Below are 12,701 nucleotides of genomic sequence, written 5' to 3' on the forward strand. Positions count from 1 at the left end.
GTTGTGGGTAGCTGGCGAGTGTCAGCCGACCCTGCGCCCTAGCTACTCCGGTGCTGTTCTCACATTCTTTCTTTATTCTGTAGATTTATTGTTTTTATTATTAAGTAGCAGGAGAATTTTCTTTTCTAGTCCAATCTATTCGGTGTTCTGTAGGCTTCTTGTACATTTATGGACATCTCTTTCTTTAAGTTAGGAAAGTTTTCTTCTATGATTTTGTTGATGTTTTGGCTCTTTGAACTGGAAATTGTCACCCGCTTCTATTCCTATTATTCTTAGGTTTGACTTTGACTTGTGTCACAACTTTCCAAGATGTTTTGGGTTAGGAATATTTGCACTTTTCATTTTCTTCGATGAATGTGTCAATATTTTCTATGGTATCTTCCTCATCTGAGATTATCTTTTCCTTCTCTTGTATTCTGTTGAGTGATACACCCATCTGTAGTTCCTGTTTCTTTTCCTAGGTTTTCCATCTCCAGGGTTGCCTCCATTTTTATTTCTTTATTGTTTCTATTTCCATCTTAAGGTCATGGTCAATTTTGTTCAGTTCCTTCACCTGCTTGTTTGTATTTTCCTGTATTTCTTTAAGGGATTTATTTATTTTCTCTTTAATGGCTTTTACCTGTTTGTTTGTGTTTTCATTTATTTATTTAAGGCAATTATTTATATCCTCCTTTGTGGCCTCTATCATCTTCATAAGATGGAATTTTAGGTCAGAATCTTGCTTTGTGTGTGTCAGGGTATCCAGGGCTTGCTGTGGTAGAATTGTGTTCTGATGATGCCAAACTGCACTGGCTTCTATGGCTTATGGTCTTGCTCTTGACTTTTGCCACTTTTGCCATCTGGTTATCTGTGGTGTTAACTGGCTTGCATGACTCGGTGGTTCTCTTCATCTGGCCCAAGATCAGATCCCTCTCTCTTGGTTTGCCCAGGCCCCAGTGGCAGGTGCAACTGATTCTTTGGGAGAAATTCTCAGATAAATTGCTCTTTCTAACCTGTTTTTGGTGCCAGGGAGTGGTAATTTACACTTTCCCTCTGGAACTTTTTGTTTTATGGCCTGAATGTGAATTTTAAGAGTATAGATAAAATGCCCCACATTAGGCACAATTTGTAGAAGTTTAGTTCTCCTGCCCCATATTTCCAGAAATAAGACTCATAGTCAAAATATATTTAAAATACCTTGGCCATATAGATAGGCTCTTTTCTGACTAGATCACATCTCAGACAAACCAATTATTTTAACCTAAATTCTGCTACATTGCTGGTTACCTGTGCTCAGGTACCATGAATCTCTCTCTTCACATCTTACAGGGCAGTTCCTACCCAGCTCTATCTCAGAAATCTTTCTCCTTTGGATGTCCCACCTCCCACTTTCTGCCTAAACCATAAACCATAGGATTTTAAATTAACAGGTGATGCATATACATAACATATTTTCTCTATAGAGATTTATTGCAATTTTGTTAGACACAAAACTAGCTTAAGAAAGTCTTTTAGCTGCTCAAACAAGGAGGAAAATCATCTTTAACTGATCTGTGCATATTGTACATTCCATACATTATGTCAATACAGAAATACATATATTACTTCTGAATGCTCTGTTTTCACAGAAATAAACAACAACAAAGAATAGAGACCTGACAAAACTTACCCTTGTGGATGCTGAGATGCTCAGATTTAATGTTTCAGATTCCTGACAGATTCTACCTCATATTGCATTAATGTTGTTTCCTCTAAAGACTTGCTTCCAGGACAACTTCAAATTTTAGTCATTCATTGGATATTTGATGTTTGTCATCATTTAAAAGGGGCTTGTTAAAAATAGTTATGATCTTAGACATTGGAGGACATGAAATAGGAAGGATAGATTCAGGAATTTTTTTCTCCTTACTTTCCTTTTCTCCATCCTTCTTTCTTTATTAGATTGGGGAAGGGGATTTAGATAAAATGGGTAAAAATAGGAATAATAGGATAAAGTGTAAATTATTGAATCTACTCTTCAACTTACAGCTAATGTTATTCTCAAATAAGATAATTTTTGATAGTTTGGTACAGATCTTTTCATATTGATACAGAAGTAAAGTTATTAGACATAGAGGTATAGGTTGATCTATAATGATATGGATTTACCATTAAAGTTTGATACACATGATATATATACACACACACACACACACACATATATATATATATATATATATATATATGTTTTTATTTGTATATGAGATATTGTTTCTATACAGTCCTTTAAAATGCAATGTAAAGCTCTATTTCTTTTTAAAGCTACTACTTGAAATTGTTAGGGAATAATGATAAATAGAAGGTAACAGTCAAGACAGTCAAACTCATGGTCATGTTGGACACTAAGTTAATTAATTACAATAAGATGTTTTCAAGGGTTTTTTGGATAGTAAATAGCTAATATTAACAATGTTTAAAAATTCAGATATACTAAAGGATAGATTGAAGGTCATAAAATGCCTCAGAGATCCATAAATATTTAAATTTGTTTCATTATTAAAACATAATTTTCAACTAAGAGGCAGGTCTGTTCCTGGCAGTAGCCCGAATCAATGTCAAAAAATATGATGAACATCTAATAACCTACATATGGACTTGGTTCATTTGTAACAAACTAGCCTATGGGCAAAGAAAATGCCCTAAATTCATCTGCAAACAAAATGTTGTCCAGAAAGGATAAATGGATAGAGGGAAGTTGACTGCTAAGCTCTGAGAAGACAGAATAAACAAGTCCTTCATAATTCCTGCATCACCAAGGGTCTGTCAGTTGTACTGTGTCAGCAGGCTGAAAATGGATTTGCTAACATTATAGAGAGAATTTTAGGGCACTATCCAGATAGTTTGCTCCTTTGCCATTTCTACAGTTTTAGAAGTGGCTTCTCTGTATATCCAATTTACTCAGATAAATATTTATTCCTTTTCAGGTCTCTAATTGGCATGAAGCCTAGATAGAGTCTCACAGATAAACATAAGCTATAAAGGAAAAATATATTTTAGGATCTAAAGAGATGTTTTAAGAATAGTAAATGAAAATTACGAAGATTGGAGAAGATGAAGGTTTAAGTTATAAACTGATGTTTTATAGTTGGCCATTAAAAATTATAAAAACTAGAAGATTTAAGTGCTTAAGATAGTAATGAAATTACTATCTTATTTAGATGCAGAACTCTGAACTTATCAAGATAGGATATCGTACTTTCCTATAAGCTGTGAAATACAAACAAATGACTTTTTAAGTGTAACTCTTACATAATAGTTTTCATAATTGTTTCATAATTGGTCCTACTATATGTTGTTTGTTATATGAGGAAGAGCCATTTTCACTTAGACAAAAAGGGGATAATGGGGTGCTTTGGTTTGATGCTGCTTGTGTTCTAATGCTAAATATTGTCTCTCAAGATTTGTTTGCCCCAATGAGAAGATCCTCATGTAAACCAAGTGATGCTATGGAAAGCTTGCTTCCCAATTTAACTGGTTAATAACAGGCTAGAGTCTGTGATTTTGCAATAGAAGAATAAATGTGAGTCCTAAGTATTAAATAAAGGGATCGCTAGTACAGAGACTAGAAGAAAAAAACATTATATACTGGGGACTTCTGAGTGAGGTAACCCAATCACAAAGGAACACACATGATATGCACTCACTGATAAGCAGATGTTAGCCAAGAAACTTGAAATATCCAAGATACAATTAACAAAACACATGAAACTCAAGAAGAGCAAAGACCAAAGTGTGGATACTTCGCTCCTTCTTAGAATGGGGAACAAAATACCCATGGAAGGAATTACAGAGACAAAGTTCAGAGCTGAGATGGAAGAAAGGAACATCAAGAGACTGCCCCACCTGGGGATCCATCCCATATACAACCACCAAACCCAGACACTATTGCATATGCCAGAAAGATTTTGCTGACAGGATCCTGACATAGCTCTCTCTTGTGAGGCTATGCCAGTGCCTGGCAAATACAGGAGTGGATGCTCACAGACATCTATTAAATGGAACACAGAGTCCTTAATGAAGGAGCTAGAGAAAGTACCCAAAGAGCTAAACTGGTCTGCAACCCTATAGGAGGAACAACAATATGAACTAACCAGTACCCTCCAGAGCTGTGTTTCTAGTTGCATATGTAGCAGAGGATGGCCTAGTCAGCCATCAATGGGAGGGAGGAGAGGCCCTTGGTCTTGAGAAGATCATATGCCCCAGTACAGGGGAATGCCAGGGCCAGGAAGCAGGAGTGGGTGGATTGGGGAGCAGGGCAGGGGGGAGGGTATAGGGGGCTTTGGGGATAGCATTTGAAATGTAAATGAAGAAAATATCTAATAAAAAAAAAAGGAAAAGAAAGAACATGGAGGTGGCAGAGTTCACAATAAGAGGAGATGGACAATAAGCACATTGCCAGGCAAATGAGCAAGTAAAAGGAACATATGGCTCACATATAGAGATGATGGGAGATAAGTTAGAATAGCTCCAAACCTGCCTAATATACACTTACATCATGGAAATGAAATACCTGGATTTTGTGTCTTTTATACAGTCTTTTATCTAGAATTGTAACTTATTTTAAACATGATGCCAAGCAAGTAGTCATGGTACAGGAGCAGTAGCTGAGACTTCCATCTGATTCACAAGCAGGAGACATGGAAAATTAGACCTGGAATAGGATTGGATTTGAAACATCAAGTTCGATCTTCAGTTTCACATTTCTCCAACAAGACATGCCTTCTAATGTTTCCTAAATAGTTATATACTCTTAAGACAAATTATTAATATATCAGTATACGGAGGCCATTTCCGTCAAACAACCACACTGAACTATTTCATACCCAAGGCCATGGTACTGAGATCACACAAGAACCTCTCCTGTTCCTAATGACATGATCACCGATGTTATGCTACTGAATAAGCATAGTCACCTGCCTCTATAGGCTTATACTTAGACTGCTTCTGAAAACTCTAGATAGCTTCTGAAAATAATCCAAGCTTAACCAGGGAGACAGATGTGGATCCACAGCTGCTGGGACAATCATACTTATGCTTGTGTAACATATAGAACATAAATATCTTCTGTTCTTTGATGACTTCTTCTCGTGCTGAATAAGGACCTACTCAACCTATACTAATAGAACTTAAAATTTGTTTTATAACAAAGCATTTCCTCCTATATCCATACTCCATTTCCATACCAACTTAGATTTGTGTTCACATTGTTATTTTGAATTAGTCTAATTTGTACCTCCTATATTCTCTTGAGGTGTGACTTTTTGTAGGTATAGTCAACCTGGAGGTATATCCTACAAGACTCTCTTTTATGAAGCTAATGCTTCCTAACCTATACTTAGAAATTTGTGTCTGCCCCCTGACCATGATAAAATTTCTGTCTTGATTGAATCTAAGTAGGTCCTGTGTATGCTGTTATGATTTCTGTAGGAATATCTTCTTGATTCATGGTTTTTCTGAGCAGGATGTTCTAGGTTGAACATCAAAGCAAGCTGAAATAATTGTGGAAAGCAAGCTACTAAGCAGTCCAACACCAGATTTACCACTTTAGAACCTGACTCCAGAAGCCTTTCTTGATTCCTGCCCTTACTTCTTGTAACAATAGCCTGAAATGTGGAGGTGAAAGCCATATACACTTTCTTTTCTTTTCTTTCTTTCTTTCTTTCTTTTTTTTTTTTACACAACATGCTTTCAATTTTGTGTTTTATCACTGGCAATAGGAAGAAAATTAATACAGGAGAACTTTCCACATATTAGTTTCCTGTTCTTTCTTCAGTCTCCCAATTTAACATATTACAAGTCTTTCACAGCTCTTGTAATCCTTATTTTTATATATTTTATTATTCTGAGGATACTGTGAATGATATCATATTAAGATTTTTCCATTTTTGTTTTCTGTTGTACAAAGAATAACACTAATTCTGTATATTAATTTTATATCCTGGTACATGGCTGAACATATTTCTTAACTATAGGAGCCTGTGGCAGAGACATTAGGGCAATTTATATAGAGAGAACCACAAAATATAAAAATGAAGACTTTCTTTTTCTTTTTAGTTTGTAGCCACTTTATTTCCTTCCCTTCTCTTATTTTCCCTGCTAAGAACTCAAATGCACTATAGTAGAACAGATGTAAAAATGGACATCTCTCATAGTTTGCACTCTGTAAACTTGATAAACAGCATGAAGAAAATCAGATTTTGAAAGAGAAGAGGGAGTTTATTGTAGTTTATATTTCCATGTCAGTCCACCATTGATTGGAATGGGGACAGAAACTTAATCAGGACCCTAGTGTCAGGAACTGAAACAGAGGCATTATAAAAATTCTAATTACTAGTTTACTTTTCCATGGCTTTCACAGCAGGCTGGGAATTAAGTTTTCATTTACTTGAGGCTGTGAAGGACATTTCACAGGCTGAAGTGATTTTTAATCATACGTTATTATTGATAGATATGGAACACTTTTCATCCTTTAAACCACTTATCTTATTGTCTTGAACACTTCTTACAACAATTTCCTCTATTTAAAACTTCACTGTAGGCTACAGAAAAAGAAGCATGGATACCATCTCACTTGGAAAACCTTCAACCTATAGTTTTTCTTGCATGCAAGATGTTCTGGGGTAATAGTGACATAAAACTTGTGGAAGTAACCAGCAGATATGTGGTTTAACTTGAGGTCTATGTTTGACAGGCAGCCCATGAGCTATGCTACCTAAATAACCAGGGACTAGAGACCGAATAGCCTAGATACTTTGTGTAAAACTGTGGGGCAATGGGCTATGCACAGACAGCCTGGTCTCCAGTTGAGCTAATGTCTTGAACCCCGGTGGGACCGTGGGTGGTAATTTCCACCTACATGGGGCAGAAGGCATTTGATCATGTCACCTAGACCCCTGGGTCCTGTCAAATTTACCGCCCCCACAACCCCCACAGCCCCCATAAGAGAGGCATGTGACTAGCAGTCACGTAGACAATGTCCCAAGCTTCTGGCTTTCTGGCTAGACTCTTCCCCACGGTTACCTAGCAACAGCAAGATAGCCAGCCCACTATAAGAGGGGCTGCTTGGCCCCTCCTCACTCTCTTTAAGCTGGCCATGGCCGGCCTCTCCCTCTCTCTTTCTACCTTCTCTCCTTTCTCTCTGCCTTTCTATAATAAAGCTCTAAAACCATAGATTGTCTCTGACCATCAAGGCCTGCCTTGCTTAACTGATGGGATAGGCTTGCCCCCCCCCCCNCCCCCCCCCCCCCGCCTGCCCTCTTCCCTTATCTCTGAGGCCAGGGTTCAGCTCCTCCACCATATCCAGCATGGGAAGCTGGAGGCTGAGAACCTGGTTCCTGGAGCTGCCCCTTGTCCACCACCCACCATGTGGGGTCAGTGGCCTAACACAGCCAGATGCCCATCTGGGGCCATGTGGAAAACATCTGGCAGTTCTCCTGCCAGCCCAGATAACAGGAACTCTGGCGGGATGTGGGCTCCCTCCCACTCCCCTCTTTCCCACACACCCATAGTCCTGCATAAAACCACACGTGGCCAACAGAAAGATTAATGAACTGTTTCATAATGATATTCTCCTATAGTTATAGATAGATCAGTGCCTTGTTGATTCATCATTAGAAAGGTTTCTTCCTAGAAGAGACGTGAATATATGCAGGGAGCCACATCCAAACATTAGGCTGAAAAGGGAGTCAAAATTAGAGATGTCTATCAGGTATCTTCACCAGCAGCATGGGTATGACTGTAGGGGATAGAGGGGATAGAAGACACCAGAAAAACATGGCTCACAAAATAATAAACAGGGTGCATATGACCTCCCAAAGATTGAAGCCGGAGCTTGGGGCCTCAAGCATTTGCAATAGGTTCTCTGGATATATGTTATTACTGTTAGCTTGGTGTTTTGTGGAACAACTAAGTGCCTGCATCTTTTACCTGCTCTTGAGATTCTTCTTCCTATTGGGTTACCTTATACAGCTTTAATATGAGGGCTTTTGCCTTGCGTTACTTGATCTTTTTTTGTCATATTTGGTTGTTGCCTCTAGGAAGCCTGCTCTTTTCTGAAAGGAAACAGAGGGAGAGTGAATATGGTGAGAGAAGAGGAAGTAGGGGATCTGTGAGTAGTGGATAGATGGGAAACTGTGGTCAGGGTGTATTGTATAAGAGAAGAGAGAATCTGTTTTTAACAGAAATAAAAAGAAAAACAATTTTTTAAATTAATTCTTAGAAAATGCCACATAGAATTCTTTATTTTATTCACTAAGAGATCTCTCAAGACATACTCCTTCCACCATCTTTAAGAACTATCACAAAAATCTCTGCACAAGTACACTTCTTTGGGATATATTTATACATCTATTCTTTCAGAATTCAAACCTCAGACAGACACATGCAAGGCCTTTGTGAAAATTAATGTTCATCTAATTTCAATAGTTTAGTGAAAGTTTTGAGTAGGTGAAACTTTTCACTTAGGTGTTCTCTAAGCTGTGAAAAGAATCTTCTGCAGGAAGAAGTTATTTGACCCATTACAGCAAATTGTGGTTATTTCAGATTCCCATTGCCTGGGAGGCTTCATCTACCTGTTTCTGTACCTACTTTGCTGACTGTGTGTTTTTTCTCTTCAGTCTTATGAGCATTTTACAAGAACCAGGAATTTGCCACAGATGTAATGAGAAACCAAATTTATGGATGGATGAAAGGACAGTTGCCATCACCTTTATAAGCATGTTGGGGGTGTGCATTTAAGAATAAGTCAAAATACTAGTGGTGGGGAGGCAGCAGAGAGTTTTGATTGTAGAACATAGGCAATAGTGATAAGGTCACTTTTATCTTGATGTCCTAAACATTACAGAAGATCAATAGATGATTGGAAGTTTTATCTGCAAGGAGACAAAAAGGAATAATTAAAACATATAATTTTGTTTCTTATTTTGATATAGCATGATTTATTAGCTAAATTTTCACTCTTTCATACCCGTAATTCATCTGTGTTTTTATTCTAGGTTTTGACCACAAAACATTACTCATGGATATTTTAATTATAACACACAGATATGTGAGATGTGGATGATAGCACAGGTGCTACTCCATTGGCTGCTGGACGCATATTTAGAGGCATGCACAAAACTATAGCACATAATGTACAAAAGTTTTACATTTTTCCAGTGCATGAGCTTTTGCCTAAAAGATAAAAATCATTTGAAAAGTTTCAGTAATTCTTCAAGACTATTTTTACACTATGTACCTATTTCAAGTACATATTTGTATATACACTAACCTAGACATATGTGAACCTAAGGATATATTAAAGCATATATCTCCCTCTATGTTCATGTACACACACACATACCCACAGAGAGCACATATACACACCATAAATACTATATTTGTTTTATTTTTTATTAGATATTTTCTTTATTTACATTTCAAATTTTATCTCCTTTCTTAGTTTCCCCTCCAAAAATCCCCTATCCCCTCCCCCACCCTCCTGCTCCACAACCCACACACTCCCATTCCTGGACCTGGCATTCCCCTATACTGAGGCATAGAACCTTCACAGGACCTAGGGCCTCTCCTCCCATTGATGACCGACTAGGACGTTCACCATGTATTTTCTTTGATTGGTGGTTTAGTTCCAAGGAGCTCGGGGGTACTGGTTACTTCATATTGAAGTTCCTCCTATGGGGCTTCAAACCCCTTCAGCTCCTTGGGTACTTTCTCTAGCTCCTTCACTGGAGAACTGGCACTCTGTCCAATGGATGAGTGTGAGCATCCACTTCTGTATTTGCCAGGCACTGGCAGAGACCCTCAGGAGACAGCTATATCACGCTCTTATCAGCAAGCTCTTGTTGGCATCTGCCATTATGTCCCGGTTTGGTGGTTGTTTATGAGATGCATCTCCAAGTGGGGTAGTCTCTGGATGGTTGTCCATTCAGTCTCTGCTATGAATTTTGTCTCTTTAACTCCTTCCATGGGTATTTTGTTCCCCCTTCTAAGAAGGATTCTGAGATTTTGGGCTAATATCCATTTAACAGTGAGTGCATATAATGTGTGTTCTTGTGTGATTGGGTTACCTCACTCAGGATGATATCCTCCAGATCCATCCATTTGTTTAAGAATATAATAAATTCATTGTTTTATAGCTGCGTAGTACTCCATTGTGTAAATGTACCACATTTTCTGTACCCATTCCTCTCTTGAGGGACATCTGAGTTCTTTACAGCTTCTGGCTATTATAAATAAGGCTGCTATGAACATAGTGGAACATGTGTTCTTATTACATGTAGGAGCATCATCTGGGTATATGCTCAGGAGTGGTATTGCTGGATCTTCTGGTAGAACTAGAAAACTCATTCTCTAGAGAAATTATGCAAATGCAAAGAATGTAGTAAATCCTGTATTGAATTATCTCATCTTAAAAGGCATTACAGAATCCATACTGGTGAAAAGCCTTATAAATGTGATGTATGTGACAAATCCTTTACCCAGTGCTCAAGCCTTAAAACACATCAAAGACTTCATACTGGGGAGAAGCTTTACAAATGCAAAGAATGTGGAAAGTCATTTCCTCAGTTGTCTGCACTTAAAAGCCATCAGAAATTGCATACTGGAGAGAAGCCTTTTAACTGTAAAGAGTGTGACAAATCCTTTGCCCACTGTTCCAGTTTCAGGAGACATCAGAAAACCCATAGTTCCGAGAAACACTATACTTGTCCAGAGTGTGGCAAAGTCTTACATCAGCTTTCACACCTTAGAAGCCATCGCAGACTCCATACTGGAGAGAAGCCTTACAAATGCAATGAATGTGACAGATCCTTTACCCACTATGCATCATATAGAAGGCATCAGAAAACTCATTCTCTAGAGAAATTATGCAAACACAAAGAATGTGGTAAGTCCTTTCTTGATTTATCACATCTTAAAACACTTTTCAGAATCCATACTGGTGAGAAGCCTTACAAATGTGAGGTATGTGACAAATCCTTTATCCAGGGCTCACATCTTAGACGACATCAGAGAGTTCATACTGGAGAGAGACCTCACAGATGTAAGGTGTGTGACAGATATTTTGCAAAGGGCTCAACTCTTCGAGCACATCAGAAAATTCATACTGGAGAAAAAAATGTAATAAAGCAATGATTGTGATATACCCTTTATCTAGCATACAAATCTTAGAAGACATCAGAGAGTTCATATTAAAGAGACCTTACATCTGTAAAGAATGTCACAAATCTTTTACTCGGTGCTCAACTCTAACAACACTTCAGAAAATTCATACTAAAGAAAAAAATACCCTGCTAAATAATGTGACAGAGCATTTATCTAGTCTATACTTACAAATCATACCAGTATAAATAATATAAACATAAATATCTGGACATGGTAGTATAGAATTTTAATCCCAGCACTTGGGAGACAGTGCCAGTTGGATATGAGTTTTGAGTTTCAGGTCAACATGGTCTACAGAGCATGTTCCAGGACAGCCAGGGCTACACAGAAAAACACGGTCTCAAAAAATACCAAAAAGCAAACAAACAAATAATAATAATAATAACTTATGAAAGCCTTTAAGGAAGATTTAAATGTAAGAAAATATCAGAGATTTTTTGTTAAAATAAAATTTTGCAAATGTAATTACATGAAAAGCTGTTTTGTGTTTTAAACATCATGGGTGCTTTGTACAACATGAGGTAAAGTGAGCCGTTCCCTTTCCCGGACTGATTGTGGTCTTCTGTGAAGTTAGTGCTCAAAAGTACAGTTGCTGTCGGATACTAATTACAGTAGTTGTATGGAGTTTAGAGAATGGCGTGTTTTTGCCTCTTTCCCTTCGTACTTTCAGACCAGTGCTTCTTCTTCAGTGTTCCCAGAGCTAGAAATGGAATGGTGTAACTCACATTTTTAGGGCTGGGCTCCCACACCTTACTCATTTTCTGTACAGACAGCCAGAAGTCTCTGAATTCACCGCTGCATTTTTTTTTTCAAAGTAATTTTCTGTTTTATCTTAAAGCACCTTTAACTTGAGTCACAGAAGACTTAACTTCGAGTTACTGAAATGACAAAACCACCCTCTAGTGGTGAAAGCAATACACCGCGGGATGAATTCAGTCCTAGGCTCTTAGCAAAATTCTGACGACTGAATTTTGATACATCTATTTCTTTTCAAAATCCAAGCTTCTAAAATAATCTATCTACAACTAACAATTGTAGTATTTGGTTTTGGCTTGCCATTTTGTGTGTATCTGTTGGTGATCGGACACTGGCCCCTGAATTTAACCTGTTATTGTTTGATGTATGTAGCCCACAGGCTGCTAGTCAAGTCGAGACTATCTTGCATCTGAAAGGTTCCGAATCAAGGGTGTGGGGCAGGTTCTGGGGTGCAGTGTCCTACTAGATCCAGTTCTGGTCAAGGATGGCAGGGCTCGTGGGGAGGCTGTGCGGAGAATGCCCAGAGCAGCCTGATATCTGGAGCTGTGTGAAAGGCAGCCTGAGACGGAGTGGGAGGGACGGGTCTCCACGGGGCGAGGAAACTGGTCTAGAAAAATAGAGCGAAGGGAAAACTAAAGCCCGCTAGGAAGGCCTGGAAAACTCAATTGGACAAGGGATTCGAACCAGTGGGCTGGGTCAGAGAACCTACGTAACCGGAACCTATCATTAATAGGCGGACCCAAAGGCGGCTCCATTGACCGCAGGAG

The 12,701-nt window shown here is 38.3% G+C and overlaps 1 pseudogene; it reads left to right on the top strand.

Moving 5' to 3' along the window:
* Positions 1–6,573: 6,573 nt before the first annotated feature.
* Positions 6,574–11,335, top strand: LOC115029052 (annotated as a pseudogene).
* Positions 11,336–12,701: the final 1,366 nt, after the last annotated feature.

Source organism: Mus caroli, chromosome 17 (genome assembly GCF_900094665.2).
Source record: "Mus caroli chromosome 17, CAROLI_EIJ_v1.1, whole genome shotgun sequence".
NCBI classification, from domain to species: Eukaryota; Metazoa; Chordata; class Mammalia; order Rodentia; family Muridae; genus Mus; species Mus caroli.